Source organism: Hylobates moloch, unplaced genomic scaffold, assembly GCF_009828535.3.
Source record: "Hylobates moloch isolate HMO894 unplaced genomic scaffold, HMol_V3 SCAFFOLD_1, whole genome shotgun sequence".
NCBI classification, from domain to species: Eukaryota; Metazoa; Chordata; class Mammalia; order Primates; family Hylobatidae; genus Hylobates; species Hylobates moloch.
The window spans coordinates 68,093,379-68,117,823 of NW_026652276.1; the positions used below are offsets into that span (position 1 = coordinate 68,093,379).

The 24,445-nt window shown below is 39.0% G+C and overlaps 1 protein-coding gene across 1 annotated transcript in view; it reads left to right on the top strand.

Annotated features, from left to right (window-relative positions):
* CIR1 (corepressor interacting with RBPJ, CIR1) overlaps positions 1–24,445 on the top strand; it is a 47,249-nt gene that overhangs the window by 17,274 nt on the left and 5,530 nt on the right. The window lies entirely within an intron of this gene.

Consider the following 24,445-nt stretch of genomic DNA (forward strand, 5'->3'; position numbering starts at 1 on the left):
GTGTATTACTGAAACAGGCACAATAATGCAACCCTAACTTGTAATAGATATAATCTGTTTAATCCTGTAACCTTAAGCAAGTCCTTTCACTTTTATGAACTTCAGCTCCTTATTTTAAAATAAGGGTGATAGTATAACTCAGAGATTTTCTGCATTTTTAAAGCAGCTAGAGAACCCTTTTTTTTTTCTTTTAAGAAATCTTACATGAAACCTCAGTATACAGAACATAGAAAAGCAGGGCTGCTCTACTGAAGCGGATGCTGTAGGCATGAAGCCCTGTCCTCTCAGGCCACCAAGGCCTGTGATGCACCTCCTTAGAGTCCCTTTGGCTTTCACTGCTGCCTCAGTCTGAGCCCAGGGTTTATCCTCAATCAACATACGTTCTTCAGCCACTAATCACTAGCTAGAGATCCTGCTTCTTTCCAGCAAGCTGATTCAGGCTATAGGATTCAAAGTGCCAGTTCTCCTATTAGGAGCTTAGGAATTTGATGAATAAATTTGTTTTTTTTGTTTGTTTGTTTTTTTTTTTTTTTTGAGACGGCATCTGGCTCTGTTGCCCAGGCTGGAGTGCAGTGGCACAATCTTGGCTCACTGCAACCTCCAACTCCCAGGCTCAAGCTCTCTTCCCACCTCAGCCCCTCGAGTAGCTAGCTGAGACTACCGACACACACCACCATGCCTGGCTAGTTTTTGTATTTTTTAATAGAGATAGGGTTTGCCATGTTGCCTAGGCTGGTCTCGAACTCCTGGGCTCAAATTGATCCACCTGCCTCGGCCTCCCAAAGTGCTGGGATTACAGATGTGAGCCACCATGCCTGGCCAGTAACCACCTTTTAAGTAGAAGGAAACTATTTGTGCAGTTTAAGTAGAAGGAAATTATTCGCTCAGTATTGGCAGGTGAGACAATAGGTCTGGCAATCTCTGACAAAAGAACATCCCACTGATACCACAGTACAAGTATACCCTTAAAAGCTTACATACCTAATGCCTCCTCCTCCCTTGCCCCCAGCTAACTAGTAGAAGAAGGGAGAAAGGCCTCAAAGGAAATAAAGCCCCAAAGAAAATGGAGTGGTGTACGTTATATACCCGTTGGCTCAAATATTTCCGACCACTTCTTTTTTAGTCACAGGGAGTTGTTATTATATCTGGAAGTATAATCTGTTTTCTGGAAGGGGTTGCATCTTACCTTTTCTTTCACTCGAACCTTATAATGCCCCTACGACTGCATGACTCATGGGTTGACTTGGGACAGGCAGAAGTAGTGGTTGTCTTTATGCCCCAGCCTTGTGTAACTCTGATCCTGAGTAGTATAGACTCCAGACTCAGTGCTTTCTTTTAATAATCAATAGACTTGATTTCTTTTGAGTCTGTATTAGAAAGTCTGCTAACAATCAAAAGAACTTGTGCTAACTGAATAGTTAACCTGTTTTTAAGAGTATTGAAAACATTAAAACCTCAAAAAAAATGCCCACAATTATGTCAATTCAGATATAATAAAACTGGTTATTGGCTCTTCTCCAGCCCTCCATTTCTTCTCTTTTTTTTTTTTTTTTTTTTTTCTGAGACAGAGTCTCGCTTTACCCAGGCTGGAGTGCAGTGGCGTGATCTCGGCTCACTGCGAGCTCCGCCTCCCGGGTTCATGCCGTTCTCCCGCCTCAGCCTCCCGAGTAGCTGGGACTACAGGTGCCCGCCACTACACCCGGCTAATTTTTTGTATTTTTAGTAGAGGCGGGGTTTCACCATGTTAGCCAGGATGGTCTTGATCTCTTGACCTCGTGATCCACTCGCCTTGGCCTCCCAAAGTACTGGGATTACAGACGTGAGCCACCACGCCCAGCCCTCCAGCCCTCCGTTTCTATTCATTAACCTTATAATAACTCAGTCACTCAATCTATACAATTGACATTTTTGGAACCCTCTTATGGTGGGGTTTTACTGTGGTACTATACCTTAGTAAAATGAACTTTTTCAGGATCAAGTGAATGAAGTAGAAAAAAATGCTCAAGTATTTGGTTCCTATCAAGTTTTAACATTTATGTAACCAGGCTTAAGAAGTCTACATATTAGTGATTCTTTTTCTCTATCTAAATGAATTGAGCACCTGGGTGGGAGAAGATGAGAAGCATTACCTTTGTGGAAATAGTATGGTTTTTCTGCATGAGGCTGATACCCCTAACATATAAGATGTTCTTTCAGGGTTGGGCATGGTGGCTCATGCCTGTAATCTCAGCACATTGAAAGCCCAAGGCAGGAGGATTGTTTGAGCTCAGGAGTTTGAGATCAGCCTGGGCAACATGATGAAACCCCATCTCTACAAAAAATACAAAAAAATTTAGCTGGGCTTGGTGGTCTGCACCTGTAGTCCCAGCTACTTGAGAGGCTGAGGCAGGAGGATCATTTGAGCCCAGAAGGTTGAGGCTGCAATGAGCCAGGTTTGCACCACTGTGCTCCAGCCCAGGTGACAAAGCGAGACTGTCTCAAAAACAAAAATGTTCTTTCAAGTCAATATGAAAAAGATGAACACACAGACACAAAGGAGCAAAAGACATAAAGATAGTTTACAAAAGGAGGAATTCAGATGACCATTAAACATATGAAAATATTTTCAACAACATTAATAACCAAAGGAATGAAAACTAAAACAATATGTTACCTTTTTGCCCATCAAACCTTGGTAAAGATTTTTAAAAGGTATGCATCCAGTATTGGCACAAGTGTGGTAAAATGAACATTTTATTTTGTTTTTTGGGTTTTTTTTGAGACGGTTTCATCCTGTTGCCCATACTGGAGGGCAGTGACACGGATCTCAACTCACTGCAACCTCTGCTTCCCAGGCTCAAGCAATCCCCTCACCTCAGCCTCCTGAGTAGCTGGGACTCACAGGCATAAGCCACCATGCCCAGCTAATTTTTTATACTTTTTGTAGAGGTGGGGTTTCACCATGTTGCCCGGGCTGGTCTCAAACACCTGAGCTCAAATGATCATCCCACCTCAGCCTCCCAAAGTGCTGGGATTATAGGTGTGATATACTGTGCCCAGCCAAAATGAGCATTTTAATCCTCTCTTGATAAATTAGAGCAACCTTTCTGGAGAGGTTATATATTTGCTGATATATATCAAAAGCCTGAAAAACATGCATACCTTTTGTACCTAGAAATTTGCCTCCCAATAATTTATAAAAAAGAATGTGATAAGGCAGATTTTCAAAGATTTATAGTAGTGAAAGATTGGCAACAACCCTAAATGTTCATCAGTGGTTGGTAAGATAAACATATTTATTCAATCATCGTTTATGGAGCACTTTTTCTGTGCCAGGCCTTGTTCTAGGCTCTAGGAACACAACACCAAAACCTTTCATTATATTGGGAATGACACACAGTAAACTAATAAATAAGAAAATATCAGGTATTCATAAGTTCTGTGATGAATGTTTAATTGGATACTGTGATAAGAACTAAATGGGGAATTACTTTCGATTAAGTGATCAGGAATGGCTCCTCTAAGGAAGCAATGTTAAGCTGAGACCTAAATGACGGGAAGGATGCTGGCATGCAAGACATGGGAAAAGTATTGAGCATCTTAGGCAAAAGGAATAACCTTTTGTATAGAGGAAACCATCAGTTCTGAGAAGCCATGTACTTAGTGGTTAAGCACACTGACTGAGGAGCTGTGGAGCTACACAGCTGCCAGGTTTACAGCCAGGCATCTATGTAGCTCCATACATAGCTAACTGCTTTGCTACTTAGTATCTGTGTAACTTTAGGCAAGCTTCTTAACATCTTTCTGCCTGCATTTGCTTAATTCTTAGAACTGAAGTTTTTTGCTTACTTTTTGAAATAATTGTATTTGCCAATTCTGTATTTGGCATCTTGCACATCAGCCAGTAAGTTTTATTTTTTGAACCCAAGCTCATAGAAGATACAGGCACAACCCCTGATTTACAATCTAATCAGACACATCAAAATAACATAGAATAATCCCAGTTTACAACCTAGTCAGGAAAACAAAGTATGGTATTATGTAAGGCTCTATTTAATAGAGAGTAACTGAGTGTTAAATTATGTAGCTAATAGAGGAGGTGGGACTAAAATGAGCTTTGAAGAATTAAAACTTAGGTAGAAAGAAAGGTTGACCAAAAAAGAAAGATTCACAGAAAAACATAAGCACAGAAGATTTAACTTGGATGACTTTAAATGATAGCAACAGATTTAAATGGCTGTCAAAAAGCTGTCCGAAAGGGCTTGGCCACTGATGCTGTAGCCAGTGTTTACTCAAACTTACCTAATGTAAAGGTTCACTGAAGTATTTTGTGTAAATGTTGGTTCCCAAGCCCCTGTTGCAGAGGGGGTGTTGAAGAAGAGTCCTGAGAGGAGGGAGAAGTCTGAGCATCTTACTCTCCAAGATGACGTTCATCATCTGAAAGTTTGGTGAAACCATTGTAAACAAAATTAATGCCATGGAAGAGAGTGTGTGTGTGTGTGTGTGTGTTTTGCTTGTAAGAAGAAACAGGCAAAACACACACACACACATACACACAGGGGGATAGTATTGAGGAAAAGGAAAGATGGTAATGTGTTGAAAGAGCTTTTTTTTTTAAGGTGAGGGAAGACATTTTCAACATCATTTCTAATTTTTCACCATTGTAAACAGTCTAAATATCCAGCCCTAGGGGAATGGCAAAGTAAACTGTTGATATCTTAAGTAAACTAAGGAATACAACTGAATCTATGCTATGATTCTAATATAAATCTATGGGCATGTAAATTAGGACTGGAAAGAAGCAGAAAAATGAAAATACTATGTTAATTAGGTGAAATTACAGGTAATTTTATTTTTATATTAAAATGTGTGATTAAAAAGAAACTTAAAATTTAGGCTTTTCAAACATTGAGTGTCACATGATATTCTTCAGAAGGCTATAATGTTTTCCTTTGTACTGCCATATTAAACTTATTTTCAGAATAATTGGAACAGCTAAAAAAAGTAGAGTTACTGGTGTGTTGTAAAGACTATGTTCATGATGAGAAATAACTAGCCAACTGAATTAATTCTTTGTCTCAGTCTTTATAGAATAAGATGTTAGGGAACTTTCCATTTCCAGTTTTTCCATTCAAACTGACATGGTATGAGAACAAATACTTGTAAATACATTGGGTATTTTAATTTCTTAAATCTTGTATCTTAGAATATCTGAACTCTATGATAAAATTATGATTTAAAAAATCAGTAACTTTCACCATCTGTGATGCCACATAGAATGATGAAAGTTACTGATCTATTTCTTAGGCATCATCAAGGTTGAGAGCCATCAGCTTAAACTATATGTAAGAACAATTGACGATCTGGGAGCAAAGTACCTTTTTCTATTTCTTTAAATTATGTTTTACTTATTACTTAGTCATGAATCTACCCTAAGGAAATAATCATGGATATGTTCAAACATTCAGTCACAAAGGATTGCGTATAATATTACAGTAAAAGAGAGGCCAGGCTTGGTGGCTCACACCTGTAATCCCAACTCTTCGGGAGGCCAAGGCGTCTAAATCATCTGAAGTCAGGAGTTTGAGACCAGCCTGGACAACATTGAGAAACCCCATCTCTACTAAAAATACAAAAATTAGCTGGGCGGGGTGGTGTGTGTTTGTAATCCCAGCTACTCAGGAGGCTGAGGCATGAGAATTGCTCAAACCTGGGAGGCAGAGGTTGCGGTGAGCTGAAATTGTGCCACTGCACTCCAGCCTGGGCTACAGAGAAAAAAAATAGAGAAAGAACACCTAAATATCTAATAAAATGATATTAAGTGAGTAATTATAAGAATATCGTTACAATGGAATATTATCCCATTAAATGATATGAAGATTTCTTAATGATATGGACATTGTTTACAACCCTTGGTCAAATAAGAAAAGCAGGTTATAAAACAGAGTAGTTACATTTGTGTTTCTCTTTGTATCTTTAGGTAGACATGTAGACAGAGAGACAGATACTTATAGAAAAAGGATTGGAAGGAGATAGACAAATATTAACAGTGGTTGTGTCTGGGTGGTAGGATTACTTGAGACTTTTAATTTCATCTTTTTGGCTTACCTGTAATTCCATTAGTGAAGGTACATTACATTTATAAGTTTTTTAAATGAACATTGTTTTAGAAGACTTAAAAACTGTACATAGAAATAAATTATTTAAAATTGAATTGCTCAATCAATGCTTTTAAAGTTTGACTTAAATTTAGCAGTAGTACTTAACTAAAACTAATAGAAACTCTCAAAGATTTCTCAAAAACAAAATCAAAATTCTATATCAAATAGGAAAGCAAATAATAATGATGTTGTGTTCTGAATTTGAATGCAATGAAAAATAAACTGACCAATTTTCTAATCCACTTGCTGATTCAAGCTAAAAAGAAGTCTTTTCATTTAAAAAAAAATCACCTATTGAATAATGTCTCACCAGTGAACAGAGATTATTTTTGCAATAAGGCAATTTCAGTGGATGTGGTTATCATGGGATAATCACACCCCTGGGGTACAGCCTTGTGCCTGTAATCTCTCAGGAGTGTAATTATTTCATGATAACCGCACCCCCTGGTGTTGCATTATTTCTATTATGAAATTCTTAGTTTAGTATATAAAGTAACTTACTTTGATCACTGGAAACTGCAAGGTGCTGTTAGAATGTTCCAGCTGTGAGGTTTACAGAGACCAGCTATAAGATTTACTTCTCTTTTACAAAGTTAAATTAGGCAATCAAAATGCTTCTTTGGGCTAAAATGGTTTAGAATATCTTTTCTACTGATATGATCATCTTAACTTTATAAGTTTTCATCCACTCCAGATACTCAAAATTATATGTAAAACTTGTAAGCTTCAGTGCTGACTGAATTTTTATAAAATATTTTTATACTACAATACAATTAAATGGCCAGCCCTCCTGGCTTTTATCTATATTCTGTAGCCCTTATTCTTATCATTGACTCTTAACATCTGTCAGCTACTTGTGTTTTTAATGTATATTTAAATTAAACATTTTTAAATCCACAGTGGGATATATCAACAGCAAGTTTGTTTTCTTTTAACAACTTTTTTGGACTACAATTTGCATACCATACAATTTACCTATTTGAAGCATACAACTCAATGGCCTTTAGTATATTCACAGAGTTATACATCCATCACCACAGTCAATTTTAGAATATTTTTGTTACCCAAGAAAGATACCCCTTAGCCCTCACCCTCTAGTCCCCAGCCTCAGGCAACCACCTAATTTTTTCTGTCTCTATAGATTTGCCTACTCTGGACATTTTATATAAATAGAATCATATATGAGGTAAAGAATGTGGTTTTAATACCATTTTCTTTGCCTTTGAATTTCACAGTGTAATACAACTAAAACCACCGATACCTGCCCCACATTCGTCCATGGAGTATTTTTCTTCTTTTTTTTTTTTGAGACGGAGTCTCGCTCTGTTGCCTAGGCTGGAGTGCAGTGGCGCGATCTCGGCTCACTGCAAGCTCCACCTCCTGGGTTCACGCCATTCTCTCGCCTCAGCCTCCCAAGTAGCTGGGACTACAGGCGCCCGCCACCACGCCTGGCTAATTTTTTTTTTTTTTTTAGTAGAGGCGGGGTTTCACTGTGTTAGCCAGTAGCCAGGATGGTGTCGATCTCCTGACCTCGTGATCCGCCCGCCTCGGCGTCCCAAAGTGCTGCGATTACAGGCGTGAACCACGGCACCCAGCCCATGGAATGTATTTTTCTGTGATGCTTAAACACATACACACAGCAGAGTGCATAGTCTTATAATAATTAAAGCTTCTAACCCACAAGGGGATAAGAATTTGTGTATAGTTACCTATAAAGCAAATGAATGTTAGTAAGATTGTCAAAATAAATATAAAGCAAAATTCTATCTATTAAGTAATTCTTTTCCCCAAGCAAAGATTTTGCACATCTTTCCATGTTTGAATTGTAGATTTATTTCTTCAGGAAGCAAGCAGGTAACACTAAACAGTCACTCTGGGCCAGGTGTGGTGGCCCACACCCATAATCTCCTCACTTTGGGAGGCTGAGAGGGGAGGATAGTTCAAGACCAGCATTTGAGACCAACTCTGGCAACACAGCAAGACCCTATTGCTACAGAAACTTTTTATAAATAAATAAACAGTTACTGTGTAGGAAAGCTAGACCTGGGGTTGTTGGGAGTGCTAGCTCTCCTTCAGCCTGCTTCTCAACCACCCATTATGCCCGCCATTGAACTCGGCTCTACACCAGCAGTGATAGTGGATGAACCAGCCCTGAAACTCTAATGCAGGCATGCCTTTTTTGATCATGCTTCACTTTCTTGCCCTTTGCAGATGCTGTGTTACAAATTGAAGGTTTGTGGTAAGCCTGTGCTGAGAAAATCTATCAGCACTAGTTTTCCAACCGTATGTGCTTACTTTGTCTCTGGGTCACATTTTTGGTAATTATTGCAATATTTCAAACTTTTATTATTATATCATTATGGTGATCTGTGCTCAGTGATCTTTGACATTACTATCGTAATTGTGTTGAGATGCCACAAACTGCACCTATAGAAGATGGCAAACTTAATGGATAAACGTTTTGTGTATTCTGAATGCTCCACCCACTGCCTCTTATCTCTCTCACTTTCTTCAGGCCTACCTGTTCTCTGAGACAGAATGATATTGAATTTAGGCAATTAATAACCGTACAATGGCCTCTAAGTGTTCAAATGAAAGGAAGAATCACACATCTCTCGCTTTAATCAAAAGCTAGAAATGATTAAGCTTTATAAGGAAAGCATGTTGAAAGCTGAGATAGGTAGAAAGGTAGTCCTCCTATACCAATTAGCTAACTTGTGAATGCAAAGGGAAGGTTCTTGAAGGAAATCAAAAGTGCTACTCCAGTGAACACACAAATGAGAAAAAAGTGAAACAGCCTTACTGCTGAAATGGAGGAAAATTTAGTAATCTGGATAGAAGTTCAAATCATCCACAACATTCCCTTAAGCCAAAGCAAGGCCCCAGACTCTCTGCAACTCTGTGAAGGCTAATAGAGGTGAGGAAGCTGCAGAAGAAAAGTTGGAAGCTAGCAGAGATTGGTTCATAAGGTTTAAGGGAAGAAGCCACAAACCTAACAAAACTGCAAGGTGAAGCAGCAAATGCTGATGTAGAAGCTGCAGCAAGTTCTCCAGAAAATATAGCTAAGATAATTGATGAAGGTAGTTACACTAAACAACAGAGTTTCAATGTAGATGAAACAGCCTTCTATTGGAAAAAGATGCCATCTACGACTTTCATAGCTAGCAAAGAGAAGTCAGTACCTGGCTTCAAAGCTTCAAAGGACAAGCTGACTTGTTAGAGGCTAATGCAGCTGGTAATTTCTGAAGCCAATGTTCATTTATCATTCTGAAAATTCTAGGGCCCTTAAGAATTATGCTAAATCTACTTTGCACGTGCTCTGTAAATGGAAGAACAAAGCCTAGATAACAGCACATCTGTTTACAGCATGATTTACTGAAGATTTTAAGCCCATTGTTGAGAATTGCTATTCAGGAAAAAAAGATGCCTTTTAAAATCTTACTGCTCATTTACAATGTACCTAGTGACCCAAGAACTCTAGGGACAAAGGCCAGCCAAATTCCTTATTACACAGCAGTTGTATTTTCATTTTCTTTTTTAGAGACGGTCTTTGTTGCCTGAGCTGAAATGCAATGGCACAGTCATAGCTCACTGCAGCTTCAAACTCCTGGGCTCAAGCCGTCTTCCTGCCTTGGTCTCCCAAAGTGCTGGGATTACTGATGTGAGCCACTGCGCCCAGCCATTTTCTTTAGTTCAAAATATATATTTTTTAACTTTCTCTTGAGACTACTTTTATATATATAAGTGTGTTTTTAGATCTCTAAGTATTTGGGGATTTTCCAGCTATCTTTCTGTTACTGATTTCTGGTTGAATTCCATTATGGTCTGAGAGCATGCTTTGTATGATTTCTATTCTTTTACCTTTGTTAAGGTGTGTCATATGGCCCAGAATGTGGACTATTTGGTGAATGTTCTATACAAGTGGGAGAAGAATGTATATTCTGCTTTTGTTAGAGGAAGTGTTCTATTAATGTTAGTATATCCGGTTGATGGATGGTACTATTCAGTTCAACTATATCCTGCTGATTTTCTGCTTGCTGGATCTGTCAGTTAGTGATAGAGGGGTGTTGACATCTCCAACTATTTCGTGGATTTGTCTATTTCTAAAAACATTTATATCTGTTTTTGCCTCGTATATTTTGATGCCCTGTTGTTAGGCACGTACACATGGGATTGTTGTGTCTTCCTGGATAATTGACCCCTTTATAGTTTATGTAATGTCTCTCTTTGATGATTTTCCTTGCTCTGGAATCTACTTGTCTGACATTAGTACAGTTACTCCAGCCTTATCAATTAGTGTTAGCATGGTATATCTTTTTCTGTCCTTTTAATTTATCTGTGTCTTTATTTCTAAAGTGAGTTTCTTGTGGACAACGATAACATATAGTTGGGTAGTTGGGTCTTGTTTTTTTTTATCTACTCAAATAGTCTTTTTTTTTTTTAAGAGACAGCATCTCTCTCTCTTGCCCAGGCTGGAGTGCAGTGGCAAGGTGGTCTCAAACTCCTGGGCTTAAGCTATCCTCCCACCTTAGCCTCCTAAGTAACTAGGATGACAAGCATGCACAATCATGCCCACCAAATTTTTTTTTGGCAGGGGACGGAGTCTTGGTCTGTTGCCCAGCTGGAGTGCAGTGGCATGATCTCGGCTTACTGCAACCTCCGCCTCCAGGGTTCAAACAATTCTCCTGCCTCAGCCTCCCAAGTAGCTGGGACTACAGGTGCCCGCCACCACACCCGGCTAATTTTTTTGTAGTTTTAGTAGAGACAGGGTTTCACCATGTTAGCCAGGATGGTCTCGATCTCTTGACCTCGTGATCTTCCTGCCTTGGCCTCCCAAAGTGCTGGGAATACAGGCATGAGCCACCGTGCCCAATGCCCAGCTAATTTTTTAAAAACGTTTTGGAGAGACAGGCTCTCACTATGTTGCGCAGGCTGGTCTTCAACTCCTGGCCTCCTGCCTTGGCCTCCCAAAGCACTGGGATTACAGGTGTGAGCCACCACACCCAGCCTCTGTCTTTTAATTGGTGTGTTAAGACCATTCTTATCAAAAGCAATGATTGAAATAGTTGGATTAATATCTACTATATTTGTAATTGTTTTCATTACCCTAATTTTTTGTTTCATTTTTTTGTCTCTTAGTTTCCGTTTTCTCTGGTTTTAATTGAGCATTTGATAGGAATCCATTTTATCTCCTCTTTTAGCATATTAATTATACTCTAAAAATTTTTTTAGTGATTGCCCTAGAACCAGTTTTGTATGTATGCCACAGTTGTAAATATGAATTTACAACTAATCTAAGACCACTTTCGAATACTGTACAACTTCATGGTTAGTACAGGTATCTCATAACAGAGTAACCCAATTCCTGTTGTACAACTGAATAGCTCCCTCGCATCCCTTATAACATTGCTGCCATACTTTTCATTCATACCTAAGCTGTAATACCCAATATATTGCAGTTTTCATTATTTTGAACAAACTTGTCTTTTAGATCAGTTAAGAATATGAAAAATAAAAGATTGTATTTTACAAACTTCATTTCTTTCTCAAACATTCTGCCTTTCTTTATGTAGATCTGAGTTTCTGGCTTATATCATTTTCCTTCTCACTAAGGAACTTCTTTTAATATTTCCTTCAAGACAAGTCTACTGGCAAAAAATTCCTCCATTTTTGTTGTCTGAGAAGGTCTTTATTTCTTCTTCACTTTTGAAGGATACTCACACTAGATACTAAATTTCTTCATCTTTGATTTTTTCACAGTGTGAATGTGATATGCTTAGGTATAGATTTTTTGGTATTTATCTTGCTTGGTGTTTTCTGGGCTCTGGATATGTGGTTTGGTATATATCATTAGTTTTGGGAAATCCTCAGCCATTGTTATTTCAAATATTTCTTCTGTTCCTTTCTCTCTATTCTTCTATTATTTGCATTATACACATGTAACACCTTTCATAATTGTCCCACAGTTCTTGAATATTCTTTTTCTTTTCTCTCTTTTCAGTTTGGGAAGTTTCCACTGACATATCTTAAAGCTCACTGGTTCCTTCCTCCTGAGGAGCCCATCAAAGGCATTGTAAATATGAATTTACAACTAATCTAAGTCTGATAGTGTTCTTGATTTCTAGCATTTCCTTTGATTCTAAGAGTTTCCATCTCTTTGCTTACATTATCCATCTGTTCTTGCATGTTGTCCAGTTTTTCCATTAGAGCCCTTAACACATTAATCTTAGTTATTTTAAATTCCCAGTCTGATACTTCTAGAATCTCTGCCATATCTAAGTCTGGTTCTGATGCTTGCTTTTCTCTTGAGACTGTGGCTTTTGCTTTTTGGCATATGATATGGTTTGGCTGTGTCCCCAACCAGATCTCATCTTAAATCCCCACGTGTTGTGGGAGGGACCCAGTGGGAGGTAAATGAATCATGGGGACAAGTCTTTCCTGTGCTGTTCTCATGACAGTGAATACGTCTCATGAGATCTGATGGTTTTAAAAAGAGGAATTCCCCTACACAAGCTTTCTCTCTTTGCCTGCTGCCATCCATGTAAGACGTGACTTGCTCCTCCTTGCCTTCCACCATGATTGTGAGGCTTCCCCAGCCACGTGGAACTGTAAGTCCAATTAAACCTCTTTCTTTTGTAAATTGTAAGTTTGGGGTATATCTTTATCAGCACGTGAAAACGGACTAATATAGTAAATTGGTACCAATAGAGTGAGGCGTTGCTGAAAAGATACCTGAAAATGTGGAAGCAACTTTGGAACTGGGTAACAGCAGAGGTTGGAACAGTTTGGAGGGCTCAGAAGAAGACAGGAAAATGTGGGAAAGTTTGGAACTTCCTAGAGACTTGTTGAATAGCTTTGACAAAAATACTGATAGCAATATGAACAATAAGGTCCAGGCTGAGGTGATCTCAGATGGAGATGAAGAACTTGGGAACTGAGCAAAGGTGACTCTTGTGTTTTAGCAAAGAGACTGGCAGCATTTTGCTCCTGCCCTAGAGATTTGTGGAAGTTTGAACTTGAGAGAGATGATTTAGGATATCTGGCGGAAGAAATTTCTAAGCAGCAAAGCATTCAGGAGTTGACTTGGGTGCTGTTAAAAACATTCAGTTTTTTAAGGGAAGCAGAGCATAAAAGTTCGGAAAATTTGCAGCCTGACAATATGATAAAAAAGAAAATAAAATAAAAAAGAAAATCCCATTTTCTGAGGAGAAATTCAAGCTGGCTACAGAAATTTGCATGAATAACAAGGAACCGAATGTTAATCCCCAAGACAATGGGGAAAATGTCTCCAGAGCATGTCAGAAGTCTTCATGGCAGCCCCTCCCATTACAGGCCCAGAGACCTAGGAGGAAAAAGTGGTTTTGTGTGCCAGGCCCAGGGTTCTGTGCTGTGTGCAGCCTAGGGACCTGGTGCCCTATGTCCCAGCCACTCCAGCCGTAGCTAAAAGAGGCCAATGTAGAGCTTGGGCCATGGCTTCAGGGGGTGCAAGCCCCAAGCCTTGGCAGCTTCCATGTGGTGTTGAGCCTGTAAGTGCGCAGAAGTCAAGAATTGAGATTTGAGAACCTCCACCTAGATTTCAGATGTATGGAGACGCCCAGATGTCCAGGCAGAAGTTTGCTGCAGGGGCAGGGCCCTCATGGAGAACCTCTGCTAGGGCAGTGCAGAAGGGAAATGTGGGGTTGGAGCCCCCACACAGAGTCCCTACTGGGGCACTGCTTAGTAGAGCTGTGAGAAGAGGGCCACCGTCCTGCAGACCCCAGAATGGTAGATCACTGACAGCTTGCACAGTGTGCCTGGAAAAGCTGCAGACGCTCAATGCCAGCATATGAAAGCAGCCAGGAGGGAAGCTATACCCTGCAAAGCCACAGGGGCTGAGCTGCCCAGGCCATGGGAACCCACCTCTTGCATCAGTGTGACCTGGATGTGAGACATGGAGTCAAAGGAGATCATTTTGGAGCTTTAAGATTTGACTGTCCTGCTGGATTTTGGACTTGCATGGAGCCTGTAGCCCCTTCGAAAACAAAGGGGCCAATTTCTCTCATTTGGCATGGCTGAATTTAGCCAATACCTGTACTCCCACTGAATCTAGGAAGTAACTAACCTGCTTTTGATTTTAGAGGCTCATAGGCAGAAGAGATTTGCTTTGTCTTGGATGAAACTTTGGACTGTGGACTTTTGAGTTGATGCTGAAATGAGTTAGAACTTTGGGGGACTGTCGGGAAGGCATTATTCGTTTTGAAATGTGAGGACATGAGATTGCGGAGGGGCCAGAGGTGGGATGATATGGTTTGGCTGTGTCCCCACCCAGATCTCATCTCGAATTCCCATGTGTTGTGGGAGGGACCCAGTGGGAGGTAATTGAATCATGGGATCACGTCTTTCCCATGCTGTTCTTGTGACAGTGATTAAGTCTCACGAGATCTGATGGTTTTAAAAAGAGGAATTCCCCTGCACAAGCTCTCTCTCTTTGCCTGCTGCCATCCATGTAAGACATGACTTGCTCCTCCTTGCCTTCCACCATGATTGTGAGGCTTCCCCAGCCACGTGGAACTATAAGTCCAATTAAACCTCTTTCTTTTGTAAATTTCCCAGTCTAGGGTATGTCTTTATCAGCAGCATGAAAACAGAATAATACAGCATACCTTATAATTTTTTGTTGAAAACTGGACATGGTGTATCAGGTAAAAGGAACTGAGGTAAACAGGCCTGTAAGGTGAGGTTTTATGTTTATCTGGCTAGGCCTTAGACTGTGTCTACTGTTTGCTGTCACTGTAGATGTCAGAGGCTAAAATTTCCTCTAGTGTCCTTGTTTTTGTCTGCTCTTATCTTTAGCTTTCCCAAAAGACTCCTCTTTCAGTATTAAGCGTCTGAGCCTTGCAGTTCTTTCATTTTTAATCCCCAGATATTATACAGGAATGCTCCTTATGTGGTAGTAAGATGTGGGGGAGAAGGAAGCATTCTCTTATTCTATGATTAGGTCTTAGTCTTTCAGTGAGCCTGTGCCTGTGGGCTGTAACCTTCACATGTGCTTCTCAGCTTTATTTTCCCATTTAGGCTTGGCTATGGTGACATAGTTTCCCTTGAGAGTAAGCATTTGTTGAGGAAAACAAAATGCTCTGGGTATATTTGGAAATGGTTACTTTTCCCTTCCCACTGATGGAAGGGAAGCACACGGAGATTGGTCTTCACAATGAGAATCTGGTGGAGACTCTGGAAATAAAACTCATGAAAATGGGGCTCTACTATGGTTGGGCCTCTAGGAGCTTTTATCTGTCAAGCTAGTCCGTGCTCAGTCTCCAACAATTAGTCAAATTACTCTTAAGTATTCCTACCAATGGCTGGCTCCAGCAGTAGTTTCTCATTCCAGCAAGCTATAATACTGTGTATTACCTATCTCTCCAGTTTTCAGGGCAGCGGTTTGCCCTGCGACCTCAATTCTCTGATAAATGTAAGATTTTTTTTTTTTTTTTTTTTAGGCAGAGTCTCGCTCTGTCGCCCAGGCTGGAGTGCAGTGGCACGATATCGGCTCACTGTAAGCTCCGCCTACCTCCCTCCTGCCTCAGCCTCCTGAGTAGCTGGGACTACAGACGCCCATCACCGTGCCTGGCTAATTAAGATTTTTAAATTTTCTGTTTTTTCAGCTTTTCTCTTGTTATGAGAATAAGAGGACTTTCAAGCTCAAAGTTATAAAAGCAACAAAAAGTGAATAAACATCGAGTCCAAATTTGTTACTATTTATTTCATATTTTACTAATTTTTTGGATTTTTCAGTTTAAGTTATTATATATTTATAGTTACTTTGCCATAATTTTTTGTTTTTGTTTTTGTTTTGTTGTTGTTGTTGTTGTTGAGAAAGGGTCTCACTTTGTCCCCCAGGTCAGAGTGCAGTGGCACAGTCGCAGCTCACTGCAGCCTCAACCTCCTGGGCTCAAGCAATCCTCCCACCTCAGCCTTCAGAGTAGCTGGGACCACAGGCACATACCACAATGCCTGGCTCATTTTCAAATTTTTTTTGTAAAAAAATTTACAAGCTCTCACTATGTTGCCCAGGCTAGTCTCAAACTCCCGGGTTCAAGTGTTCCTCTGGCCTCAGCCTCCCAAAGTGCTGAGATTACAGGCATAAGCCACAATGCCCAGCCCTGCCATAATTTTTTTAAATTTAGCTAATTTTTTCAAATATTTGGGACTGAGTAGATAGGATAATATGGTAAATTTCATGATTCGAATAAAAGTAAATTTCAAATTCAAAATAATGTCACCAGATACACTATACATATACAAAATTGCTTTTAAAAAAAATAAGAATTACCTAAGTCTGAGTTCTAGACACACCACAAATGGGTAAAATATGATAGGGACTTAATGTCTCAAATGTTTCTATCCACTCTTGTTTACACTATAGTTTTTAGTGTGTTCTAACCATACGAAAATGAACAATTTAAACTAAGGAAGTTTTGTTTTACACTTGCTGCAAAGATTTGTTTGTGTGTCAGTGTTCTTCTCCTTGCCTAATTTTTCCTAATTCTTGATTTAATTTTTCTTGAAGAATGCTGCACTAAGCCATGGTACTGATAGATGTTTTCTGCAAGAAGAGCTGCACATGCTTCTCCTCCATCTTTTCTTTTTTTTTTTTTGAGACGGAGTCTCGCTGACCTCCCGGTACACATTCACCCCTCCTGGACTACAGGCCCCCCACCACCCGGCTAATTTTTTGTATTTCGTGGTCTCGAGCTCCTGACCTCGTGATCCGCCAGCCTCGGCCACTCAAAGTGCTGGGATTACAAGCGTGAGCCACCGCGCCCGGCCTTCTCCTCCATCTTTTCATAAACCTTTCGTGTTGAAGGCATTTTTGTTGCTTGGGAACACATTTGGGAAATTTACCAAAATAATTGTCTGATCATAATATTTGCTAGGAAGACCGCTGGGAGCACACCAGAGGAACTTCCTGTAGAAAGAAAGATGATAAACTCAGTTGCCCTTCTGGCAGTCCTACCTGAATCTGTTACAGAGCAGTTCCCTTATGCAACTCCTTGAAAAGGTGAAGTCCTACCAGGATAGCTACTCATAGCCCTGCATCTAATGGCAGACTTCTTTTTAATCCTCCAACATAATTCTACTGCAGAAAAACATTTGTGTTACCAGAATTTTATTAAAGCTAAACTCCTAAAACAGGCAAATATTGAAACTAGTAAATAAAGAACCGACCTCAAAATAAAGAAGTGAAGTTAGGCACCATTTCCCTCTTTTATAATATATAGTTGATCGTGGTTGATTGTACTTGATTATAGTTGATTATAAGTCTCTCCTTTATAATATGTAGGTGATTGATGTTTAAAATTTTTTTATCCAAGAGGAAGCTAGTTAGTTGAAAAGAAATACTGGCCTCTTAACAAGGTATTTTAGTAAAACTTGTCCAGTCATAGTGCTTCAAAGGTCAAAATGATGCTCCTTATTAGTACTTCACATTTTGGCTATTTTATTTTAGGTATTACCAATGGTTAAGTCATTTCAAATTATTTATACACACTATTATAATTTTGTAATTAAATTTGTTGTTAGCATGGCTGTTCCTTGAAATTTTGTTGACTTGAACAAATTAATTACAATCTTGTTCTGTCAGTAAATGACCCTGCTTGGTGTTAAAGGCATGTACTAGTGGAGGCTACACCTCCCATAATCTCAGAGGAGAATTATGATTCTCCAGTCACAGTCATAACTCTCTTTTACATGACTCTTCCTATTACCATCATTTCATCTACTCAAGGTCTATCAGCTTCAAGTAAAGAAATTAGCTTGTGATTACCTGAGAAAAGGAGAGTGAATGAAATTTAGTTCACTCAGTAAATATTAATTCTTCTACCCAAATCATACTTAAATGAATTTAACACAAACCTGCATGTTCCACTACTGGTTTAGTGAGTGAGTGAATGGAAAGGCTTTGCTAACTATTCTAAACATTACCATTTATAATCTCTTCTGAATGTATAATAAAAATTTACAATTTAAGTCTTTCCTATGAAATAATTTTCCCCAAAATATTATACACTTGAAGGCAAAAAACAAGTTCTCTCAAATACTAAGGAGATAAAATAATAAACTCTCAATATTACACACTAATTTTTTAAAATTTATTTATTTTACTTTAAGTTCTAGGGTGCGTGTGCACGTGCAGTTTGTTACATATGTATACATGTGATGTGTTGGTTTGCTGCACCCATTAACTCGTCATTTACATTAGGTATTTCTCCTAATGCTATCCCTCCCACATTCCACCTCACAACAGGCCCCAGTGTGTGATGTCCCCTTTCCTGTGTCCAAGTGTTCTCATTGTTCAATTCCCACCTATGAGTGAGAATATGTGGTGTTTGGTTTTCTGTCCTTGCGATAGTTTGCTCAGAATGATGGTTTCCAGCTTCATTCATGTTGTTACAAAGGACATGAACTCATCCTTTTTTATGGCTGCATAGTATTCCATGGTGTAGATGTGCCACATTTTCTTAATCCAGTCTGTCATTGATGGACATTTGGGTTGGTTCCAAGTCTTTGCTCTTGTGAATAGTGTCGCAATAAACATCCATGTGCATGTGTCTTTACAGCAGCATGATTTATAATCCTTTGGGTATATATCCAGTAATGGAATCGCTGGGTGAAATGGTATTTCTAGTTCTAGATCCTTGAGGAATCGCCACACTGTCTTCCACAGTGGTTGAACTAGTTTACACTCCCACCAACAGTGTAAAAGTGTTCCTATTTCTCCACAGCCTCTCCAGCACCTGTTGTCTCCTGACTTTTTAATGATCGCCATTCTAACTGGTATTACACACTAATTTTAAAAACCATTTTCTATGTTATATACTTGGGATATGTAAGTTTGAATTCCCTATGCAGAGGACTTCTCATAGAGAGATATATAATGTGTAGATATAATGAGTGGCTACAGTACCATAGTCACTCAGTAATCACTGTTTATGGATTTAAAATCTTTTTTTTTTTTTTTTAAGTAAAATGCACTGGTCTTAAATGTAGAGTTTGAATTTGACAAATGTATATACCCAGGTAACCAACATCCCTGACAAGATACAGAGCATTGCCATCACCCTAGAAAATGCTCTTCTGTCCTTTTCCAGGCTGCCTTCTCCCACAACCATTTTTCTAATTCCTAATCCAATATATTAATTTTATCTGTTCTCGAGCTTCTTAATAAGTGAAATCATACAGTAGGTACTCTTTTGTATCTCATTTCTTTGATTCAACAAGTTTTTGAGGCTCATGGATGCCTAACTTTTCAAGAGCATTCATTTTCCCATAACTCATTTAAAACATAATGCTAACCTCTGGGCTGGGCACAGTGGCCCACGCCTGTAATCCCAGCACTTTGAGAGGCTGAGGTCAGGAGTTCGAGACCAGCCCGGCCAATATGGTGAACCTCGTCTCTAATAAAAATACAAAAATTAGCTGGGCATGGTGGCATGTGCCTGTAATCCTAGCTCCTTGGGAGACTGAGGCAAGAGGATTGCTTGAACCTGGGAGGCAGAGGTTGCAGTGAGCTGAGATTGTGCCACTGCACTCCAGCCTGGGCAACAGACTGAGACTCTGTCTCAAAATATAATAGTAATAATAATGCTAACTTCTAATACTTCAGGTTCATCACAGCACAAATGATTTTGTGTAGTCCTGTAGGGCTATGAATTAACTATTATTGCCAGATGTATCATCACTAAAATATTTGCATATAAATTAAGTTGAAAATATAAGTAATTACATAAAAGTCATATATCTTTATATTCATTCTAGGCCAGGCACGGTGGCTCACTCCTGTAATCCCAGCACTTTGGGAGGCCAAGGCGGGTGGATCATTTGAGGTCAGGAGTTCGAGACCAGCCTGACCAACATGATGAAACTGCATCTGTACTAAAATACAAAAATTAGCCAGGCTTTGTGGCCAGCGCCTGTAATCACAGCTACTGGGAGGCTGAGGCAGGAGAATCGCTTGAACCCAGGAGGTGGAAGTTGCAGTGAGCTGAGATGGTGTCATTGCACTTCAGCCTGGGCGATAAAGCAAGATTACCTCTCAAAAAAATAAAAATAAATAAAAATAAAATATCTTCATTCTGTAAGGCAAAGTTTCTAATAAACAGTGATTTTTTTTATTAGCATACGATAAGGACAGTTTCATATTTCTTTGCCTTTGTGTAATTTCCAGACACATAGACTAAAATGAAATGTTTAATTTTTCCTTTACATTGTGTGTTTCAACAGACATCAATTAGCTGTCTTCAGTATGAACTTGGGATAAGGGCAATAAGAAACCCTATTGTTTCCAGCCTCCACTAAGATGAACTGGCAGTGTGTCAGGAAAATTCCCAGTATGGAGCAGTTTTATTACAATTCAGTACAGTTGGTTCTTGCATAACCTTTAGAAAATCATACATAAAACATTCTCATCTATATAAATAAAAATCACCCACACACTTTATTAATAGCTTTGTTCACTTTTTTCCTGGGTGTTATGCTGCATGTTCCTACTGAGCCCCTTTTTTTAGTCTTTTTAAAAGATAACTTTAAGCTTTCTTAAAAGCAGAAAGGTTATGGTAATATTAGTAATCAATTAGTGTAAGATAATTCTTGATAAGTCCCATTAGACACATATCTCCCTCCTGATCACATACTCTAACTAGTGTCTAACTGTCCTTTTTACATTTTGTGACAGGGACTGGCTTATTCACTAGATATAGCCAATTTAACTTTAGGAAAGAAAAAAGGGAAAGAAGATTGTACTTTCTTTCATTTGTGATAATGTTGGGGTTTATTTTAAAACAACTTTTATGGTTATACTACTGTTAGTTTGACTGCAATAAATACATGGGAAAGTGATTACAAGAACATACAAGTAGTCTTGGCCTCCTTTTTCTTTAGCTAGAAACATGTTTTCGTTAACCAGAAGTGTATTTTCAGGTGTCATTTTCCTAAATCCAAACTTTACAAAACTTGCCATATATTCCCCCAACGTATGTGGTATAAAGTATCAAAATAGGCCGGGTGCGGTGGCTCACGCTTGTAATCCCAGCACTTTGGGAGGCCCAGGCGGGCGGATCACGAGATCAGGAGATCGAGACCACCGTGAAATCCCGTCTCTACTAAAAATACAAAAAATTAGCCGGGCGTGGTGGCGGGCGCCTGTAGTCCCAGCTACTTGGAGGGGCTGAGGCAGGAGAATGGTGTGAACCCGGGAGGCGGAGCTTGCAGCGAGGCGAGATTGCGCCACTGCACTCCAGCCCGGGTGAGAGCGCGAGACTCCGTCTCCAAAAAAATAAATAAATAAAGTATCAAAATAATTTAATAATAAGCCTCTAGACTTAACTACCAATTTATAGGAAATATAAGAGCTAGAGAAACATGTTAAATGGCATCACTGTCCAGAATGTGGGAAATCTACAGGACAAATTACCCAATTTCTTTAACAAATGAATAACAATAGGGAGGGGAAGATAGGTAAATGTTTTAGATTAAAAGAGATTTATAAATCAAATACAGTATGTGGACCTTGTTTGTATCCTAATCTGAACAAACCAACTGTAAAAAGATACTTTTGAGACAGTTTGAGAAATCTGAATGTTGACTATTCGATGACATTTTAAAATTATCAATGTTGGGAGGCATAATAAAGGTATTGAGGTTGAGATTTTATTTAAAATATTCTATGAAAAAATAAATTTGGAAGTAATAGATAAGAATGACAAAATATTGTTAATTGTTGAAGCTATGTGATGTAGGTTTGCAATTTTCCATAGTATAAAGTTAAATTAAAACACACACACACACACACAATGAGAAGAGAAAAAAAAAATAGATCATCACTGTAATAGGAAGCAAAACTATATTCACTTTAGGGTAGCAATTTAGTTTCAGCCAACAGTGGCAACCTATAAATTAAGTACATAATGTGTTAAATTTGGGAGAAGGAGAGACAGGCCGGTCGGTCAGTCTGTCCTCTTTCCTTCCCCTTCCTCCCTTCCTGCCTTCCTCCCTTCCTTCCTTCCTTCCTCCCGTCTGTCTTTTTTTCTTTCTTTTCACAGGATCTCACTCTGTTGCTCAGGCTGGAGTGCAGTGGTGAGATCACAGACTCACTGCACCCTCAACCTCCTGTGTTCAAGTGATCCTCCCACCTCACCCTCTCTAGTAGCTGGGAGTATAGGCATGTGTGCCACCACGGCCAGCTAATTTTTGTGTTTTTTTGTAGAGACAGGTCTCATCATGTTTCCCAAGCTGGTCTTGAACTCCTGGACTCAGGCGATCCACCCGCCTCTGCCTCCCAAAGTGCTGAGACTACAGGCATGAGCCACTGCGCCTGGCCAGGAAAGGCATTTCTAATTCAGCCTTACCTAACCTACATACAACTCACTGCCCGCTTTTCTCCTACTTAATACCATAAAATTGTAGGTGATAATGTATTGTTTGAAAAGAATGATGGGCCAGGTGCGGTGGCTCACGCCTGTAATCCCAGCACTTTGGGAGGCGGAGGCGGGCGGATCACGACGTCAGGAGATGGAGACCATCCTGGCTAAAGAAAAGAATGGTGAACTTCTAATGGAGCAGATGGACCTAGTGTTTGCAGTGAAACACAAGTGTCTTTGACTTCAGCTTTAGTCTCCCTCCTGTGCCATTTGTGGCATTCCCCTGGGACTGCCATACTATAATTGTGGAGTCAGTTGTATGCCATTTCCTCATAGCCAGAACTTTTGAGTTTATATATTATTCTTTGATAAAATACCTATTTTACAACAGGACGTTCTTTTTTTACCTTTCATTGTTTTTGTTCTGTAAAAATGAATACTCTTAGTGAGTAGATTAAGCGCTTTACACACATAATTTTGTGTGGCATAATTTACCTTCTAGGAATTTTTTCTTTCCTGAGACTCGATTTCATGGTATTTTTCTAGTAGAGCCTGGGTCTAATCAGAACATGGAACTGTACACAATTGGTATTTTGATACTTATCCATATCACGGCAAAGAAAAGTTTGTAAAATAAATGAATGTTGAAAGCAGTTTCTTCAGTGGACCTGCTTTTCTAAGTGGGAACATTGGTTTTCATGCTGTGAAGGCTTGGCTGAGATGATCTAGAAAGGAGCCCTCATGAATCTGCATTTTAGAACAAATGCCTTCTTTCTGAATTTTCTAGTATTATTCTACCATGGCAAGTTTAAGAGTAAGCCAAACAATTTTTAAGATCCAACTCCAGCTATAATTGAAATTATTAAGGCACCATACATGAAAGTAGTTATTTTGCATTTGAACATATTTGTGTAATCTATTTTATCAACATATCTGTAATCATCTATTTTATCAACTAAATTTTGAGTTCTCAAAAGATCTGGAGTCATTTCTGTCAATGTAACTCTACATACATAGCCTCTGTCATAATAATGTGAGAGTAGAAAGATGCTTGCTAAATATATCTTCATTAAACCTGACTTGTTTCATCTCCTAAACCTAGAACTTTAAACCCAGAACTTTGGTTGATAGGAGAAGGTTTAAGTACAAAAAAAAATGTGAGTAAGACTGGATTGTGAAAAGTATTACTACTAAGAGCATTTTTTTGAATTATGAAAAGTACCATCAGATAGTCATGGAAGTTGGATAGTGGCCGGGTGCAGTGGCTCACAACTGTAATCCCAGTACTTTGGGAGACCTAGGCAGGTGTATTATTTGAGCTGAGGTGTTCAAGACCAGCCTGGGCAACATGGCAAAACCCTGTCTCTACAAAAAAAAAAAATATATATATATATATATATATATATAAAATATATATACATACATAATATATCTTATAAAAAGACAATTTCTTATATAAGAAAGTTGAATAGCTACTGGTAAAAATAATAGTTGTTACTCTTTATTAAGTACTATTTGTCGAGCACTTCACTAAGCACTGTATTTACAGTCATACATTGTGAAAGTGTGCTAAATTTATATACTACACAGAGTTTTCAGTTGGGGTTTTTGAAAAATATAAATGTTAGAAGAGTAATGATTGTTTAATCGTCTGTATAATCTCTGTAACACTGGGGAAATACATCATTTTCTTGAAGTGGTTGGAAGTACTGTAAAGAAGGCATGCTTTCTGTAACATCTTATTAAAATTACCCATCTTGTGATGAAAACTGATGAAATTAGTATAACCTCTCATCATGATGGCCAAGCTTTGTGACCCTTTATTGGAGTGGTTTTTATTCTAATTATTAACAAGTTTGGTGTCTGAATTCATTCGATATCTAATAAAATTGTTGACAAGGAAATGTAGTT